The sequence below is a fragment of the Sapajus apella genome, unplaced genomic scaffold, assembly GCF_009761245.1.
Source record: "Sapajus apella isolate SASKATOON/1434 unplaced genomic scaffold, GSC_monkey_1.0 scaffold79, whole genome shotgun sequence".
Taxonomy (NCBI): domain Eukaryota; kingdom Metazoa; phylum Chordata; class Mammalia; order Primates; family Cebidae; genus Sapajus; species Sapajus apella.
In genome coordinates, this window is record NW_022437019.1 from 6,809,580 (window position 1) to 6,816,020 (window position 6,441).

General features: G+C 38.5%; 1 pseudogene; it reads left to right on the plus strand.

Annotated features, from left to right (window-relative positions):
• The first annotated feature begins 3,265 nt into the window (after positions 1-3,265).
• On the plus strand, positions 3,266-4,407 carry LOC116533131 (annotated as a pseudogene).
• The last annotated feature ends 2,034 nt before the right edge of the window (positions 4,408-6,441 follow it).

Here is a 6,441-nt window from a genome sequence, read left to right on the forward strand (position 1 = left end):
TCAGGGATTTTACACTTGCTATTTCTAACTTCCCTAGACATTCACATTGGCTTGCTGCCTGGCCCCCTTCCCATCTATCCTTACAAGTGACCAACTCAGGAAGAACTTCCCAAGCTTATCTTTCTCCTGTCTAAAATTGCAGGCCTCACTTCCACCCTGATTGTCCCTTTATCCCTTCTCTGCAATCTTTCTTCTGAGTACTTACCACCATGTGGCATTACTTGTTTATACATTTACTTCATCCCCCCCTTATTTGAATATACACTATAAGAGGGCAATCATTTTTGCCAATTTCTTTTTGTTGTTGTTGTTCACCACGATTTCTCCATATCCTAGACCAGTGTCTGACATATAACAAACACTGAATAAATATTGTTAATTCTTTTTTGCCATTGTACTGGTCCTTGAAATCCCAAGTGCCAGAATTATTGCATTAATCATCTGTGCAAAAAAACCTCACAGCACCATCAAGTAAAGATGCCAGCAATGTAGTCGACCCACTCTCAGACACCTGAATATAAAACTTCTAGGCATGCAGATATTAAAGAGTAAAATTGGAATTTAATTTTTCCATAGTTATTAATATTGTATATTAGCCCTCCAGTCATAAAAAGCAAGGCTGACTTTTACTCGTGAATCAGGCTGGAGGGGAAGAAATCAAACCAAGATGCACGTTTCATACTCTGGCACCATCACTTGGATATAAGAGACAGTTCTGTTGAACAGCTAAAACAATGTTTTTAATGTGTAAATTCCAAAAGAAAATTAAAACTGGCAGCTACTTGATGTTTAGAAAAGGAAAAAACCTCCTGTTCAGCCATCACTAAGATCCAGAGCTGCAGTAATTCCCTCTAATAAAATAATTTACGATTTTCTTGGAGTTGAAAAAAGGATGGTGCACCTGAGACTCTGATTTATTAAAAATGCATTTCAGGCTCTTTTTAAAAACTGCATCTTTATTTCAGTTTTACAGTTCCTCTGTCAAAGCAAATAATAATAGTAAGTCCTTTACAGGAATGTAAAGGCCACACAAAGAAGAAAGACAGATATGCTAAATTAAAAAGAGAAAAGGGTGAGCTTCTGGAATCATCTTGGAGAGCCCTCAGGTGTGACCGCAGTGGCCTTCTCTGACCATCCAACCTGAAGTGTTCCCCCAGCATCTCCCAATCACTCCATTTTAATTGTTGATAGAGAACTCACCTGTTTCTTCCTTTGTATTATCTGTCCTCGGCTCTAGGGGTCCCAAAGACAAGGACCTGTCTCTTTGGTTTGCCAGTGTCCTCACTGTGGCAGGAATGACACCCAGCAAACAGCAGCTGCCGAATACAAATTTGCTGAATGAATAAATAAATGCATTAAACATTTGATTTTTTCACTCTTGTACTACACCCAAGTAGGAGGTATGATTTCAACTCCTGCCAATTAATGAATTAATCTGAACAGCTAAGAAGATTTGAGAGAAACACATGCTTTTGTAAGGTCTAAGTTCTCCACATAAAATTTAGTGCCATATAAGAGTCCTGCTAAGTGTAAGCTCATCCCTGCTGCCCTCCCCAGCTCCCAATACAATAAATGAAATGTACATTTCTGTTGGCTCCTATTTGCTGGTGACATTTAGTTTTAATTCAAACTAGTCTTCATAAATTCTGGTACTCTGCACAACATCTTAAATGGCTTTATTCTTTATTCAGAATCATCCCTCTCACTCCCAGAATTGTAGTAAATAGATCTTCTAAAGGGGAAATAAAACTATTTCAACAACAGGCCTATTTCAGCAGTTTTTCAAAAGCTATTTTTTTCATTCCCTCGGTGAGAGTTTTCGTTTTATGCTTGGAAAGTTATGTTATATATACATGTATTTTAGTCCAAATGGATGTGGCGTTTTTGTTGTTGTTATTGTTGATTTCAGCTTTTTTATTTTCCGCTTCAGTATGTCTGCAAAAGCAAAACTTCATATTTCTTTTATTCCTCCATTTGTGAGTCTCTGTTATCGAACCCATGTTCTCCTTTAAGGAAAGAATACTCAAGATACTCTGATTTATATTTTCCCCAATGGGAAAAAAAATTGAACTTATAGATCAGAATATTTAAAGCACATAATAATCTCAAATAAGCTTTTGTTTCTCTACACAGCTTTTTAGGAGTGACTTACATGCATAAAAACCTTTTCTAACTTTTTCTTCTCATATACTGTAAATATCAACCCAAAGTCCTCAGAATTATAATCTAGCTAGAGACAACTCCATGCTAGTTCTACAATGCCAGGAGGGATTACTATAAGTGGAGGTGAAGGGAATATTTTGAGAGCATGGTTCTTCTTCTCCGGTAATCAACAGCTTCAGTACCACCAATCCCTCTCTCCAGCCCAAAGCCCCACAGTAACTCTAAGCATTCAGAGTATTAAAACTTAGGGTTTAAATTAATCCTAAGGAAATAGAACTGTACACAAAATGTGAATACATAAAGGTTTATCACATTATTCTATTATACTAGCAAAAATATATACAAACATGTACCCATGCTGAAGGAAAAAAAAGACTGGGATGAATGAAATGAAACCATTTAACACCATGATATATATCTCTGAATGGAGAAATTATCAATTTCCTTGTTTTCCTCTTTTTACTTTGTATTTCTAATTTTGTGCAATCAGCTTGTATCACATTAAATATCAATTTTTAAATGTTTAAGAAAAAATTTTATCAACACAAAAGAGTCATCTGATCAAAGTTATTTTCTTTTAAAAATGTTGTGTCTGTTTTGCATTACATAATTTTTTAAAAAAGGAAAAAAAAAATGTTGCGTCTGATCAGATTAGAAGGAATAGGGTGTTAACCTGAGAGATTGATTAGTCTGAGAGATACTGAGAGTTCCCGTATCACGTGGTGAAAAACACACCCCAAAAAGCCAACTACCAGCAAGTTAGTGGAAAAAAAAAAAAAAAATGAAGACGAAAAAGGGGGAGAATGCTTCTCCAAGGCTGGAGAACTTATCTTTTTATAACCTTCACTCATTGTTTTGTTTTTCATTTTTTCTTTGAAGTCTATGGATTATGTGTGATTTCTGACCAATTATGGGTCAGCATGATCAACGGCTGTTTTTAAATCCAAATCTTTCAACAGATGAGCATCAACTCAAAAGTTTTCTTTACAAGCATTAGAAAAATCTGGGTCCCGATCGGTGCTCCCCAGGCGCCACCCGTGTGCTAAGTCCTCGCAGCCCACCCGATCCGATCCGCTCCGTCCTCACCGCCTGCCTACAGGCCATGGACGCCATCAGGAAGATGCAGACGCTAAAGCCGGGCAAGAAGAACGCCATCGACCTCCTCGAGCAGACCGAAGCCAATAAGAAGCAAGCTAAGGAGCACTTCGAGAAGCTGGACAAGGAGCAGAGGGAGCTGAAGGGGATGAGGGTGAGGTGGAAGAGTATTCTGAATCCATGAAGGAGGCCCAGGAGAAACTGCAGCGGGCCGAGCAGGCCAGTGATGCTGAGGTGCATGTGGCCTCCCTAAATTGCCGCTTTCAACAGGTAGAAGAGGAGCCGGCCGGGGCCCAAGAGTGCCTGGCCACAGCCCTGAGCAAGCTAGAAGAGACTGAGAAGGCAGCCAATGAGAGCCAGAGAAGAATAAAGGTCGTAAAAACCCGGCAGTGAAGGACGAGGAGAAGATGGAGCGGGAGGAGGTTCAGCTGAAGGAGGCCACGTGCATCGCTGAGGATTCAGACCAGAGATACAAGGGGGTGGCCAGGAAGCTGCTGATCCTGGAGGCAGACCTGGAGCACTCCGAAGAGAAAGCTGAGGGGGGAAGAACCGAGTCAGACAGCTGGAGGAGAAACTTCAAACCATGGACAAGACCCTCAAATTTCTGATGGCCTCAAGAAGGAGTATTCCACAAAAGAAGATAAATATGAAGAAATAAAACTGCTGGATGAGAAGCTGAAGGAGGCTGAGACCAGGGCAGAGTTTGTCGAAAAGTCTGTGGCGAAGTTGGAGAAGACCACCGATGACCTGGAAGAGCCGTTGGCCGATGACCTGGAAGAGACGTTAGCCATTGCCAAGGAGGAGAACGTGGAGATTCAGCAGACCTTGGACCAGGCCCTGAGGGACCCAACAACCTATGAGGGCCGGCCCCGCCCCCAGCCAAGCTATAGTCACCGCCCCAACCGAATAAAACTGATATTACCAGAAAAAACAAAAAACAAAAAACCCCACAAAACACAAAAACCTTCACCGCATGCTTTCTTTTCCATTATTTTTACTTATTCTTTACTAAAAATATGGATCAGCTCTACTAACACATTAACTGTGTTCAGTTTCGTTTCTTTTCTATCCTGTCTGCAGATATGTCTATGCGAGTTAGTTGTAAAGATGTTAAAAGATTTTCCATTCTACTGTCTATTAATTTTATAGATACGACTCTTATTTAAAACAATCATATGTTTTAATTCAAAGAAAAAAAAGTAATTCTGTGAGGTTTTGACTAGAGATATCTTTCCACCAAAGTATAAACCCTGAAAGCAAATACAGCTATAAAAATTAATTACACCAAATTGCTTGAGCAAGGTAAACAGCAAACCCAGGGCCAAGTGTTAAAACTTGAGAGAGTCAATTACCAAGCTATCTAGTAAAAGCCTCCAAAAAATCAATAATCCTCCAGCCTGACTTTTATGATGACATTAGAAATAGCATTTAACTTTTTTATATAAAGAACAATCTCACGGAAAGCTGGTCTATGCTAATCTTTTAAACCTATTACCAACATTTTATGCATCATAATCCTAGCTAAACCAGAATACATACATACATATATATATATATAATATATATGTATATATTTAGGTTCTCTCAACAACAGCACTTTCTAAAAGGGTCCCTGCTAGGCAGTAACACTATTCATTTACTAAATATTGCCTGGGGACCCAGCCATGTATGACTCATTAACACAGATGGAAGTTTCACGTTATTTCCCAGGTCCACGGAACAAATGGAGTGACCCTGTTATTGTTTCTTCTCCTTTCATATCTATTTAACGTGGATTGTAAAGAAAATTTGATCTTCTATACTTTACTCCACTGCCTAATGCCATTAGAGTCACACTTTTAGAGTTTGTTTCTCCTTTGAACCCAGGTATCATTTATCCTCAGGGGATACAGGTAGAGAAAAATCCACACCTTAAGCAATTATCCTAAAAACAGTTCTTGATTAGCCTCTTGTTATTTCTTAATAGTTTTTTGGTGAAATTGCAAGTAAAAAAAAATTGATGCTCAGAAAAGTTGTTACGTAGCCTATAAATCTGTACCCTGATAACACCAAACATTGCACATTCTCACACAAGAGGGGACAATTATTTTACAACAGAGTAGTCTATCAGTTTTCTTTTTCTAGTATTACTATTACTCATTCAAATAATAAAGTCAACTTAAGGCTATGTAAACAATTAAATAAGAGATACTTGTTTCTAAACCTCTAACAACATGATGAAATAAATTACAGCCTATCCAACCAAGAGATTATATCAAAGCCATTGACTATGATGACATGGGTCTTTATTTATTGTCCAGAAAAGATACTTAGGACATATGACCAATTAAAAAATAAACAACAGGTCAATATGGTATGTAATCCAATTTTGTTCCTCCATGTGTGTGTTAGAATGCAGCACCAAAGAACAAAGAATACACACCAAAGCTTATCAGTGGCTAGCTGTACGTGGAAAGACTGCAAGAAACGCATTACCTTCTTTTCACCTGTTCTTTTCTGTAACCACAAAGGTAAGTCCCGCTAAAAAGCTTGGGGAAAATGTTATAAAGAGAGAGGGAGAATGAAAACTTCAGAGAGAGATAAACCAGCTTGTCCTTCACTTTGATATTAGACACATAGATGCTACTTTACATAAATGATAAATTCATTGATTTGGGTTAAGACTCAAAAATTTAACAATCAATTTGCAACAAAGGATACAGACAGTTAAACCTAAGAAAACCAGAGTGTCTTTGCCATTCTTTGTCCTGTGGTGCAGACTAGTTCAATTTCCTTACTCACATGTCCTCCATTAATTGCCTTTTCAATGGATTACTAATAAGTTTTTGATGTTAAGCAAACATCAATGCTCCTATTAAAGTGAGACCAAACACTGTGACTATTTGTTTAATAACACAGTCTGAATGAAGGACGAAGTTCAATTAGCACTGGAGCTGATACAGGCTCCATTAGGAAGGAGAGGCAATTAACAAGTGGAAGGCTGCAGGAGGCACTGATGTGCACATCATGCAGCAAGCGGAAAAGGACAAGCAGCACAGAGTTTCTTTGAAAAAACTGGAACCTGAAGACTTCAGACAGAAAGAAGGATCATTAGCACAAAATTAAGCACCCTAATTGGGTGATCCTTATCCAGCTAACTCCAGAAGAAATATGAGGCCAAATCACATAATCTAACTAAACTGC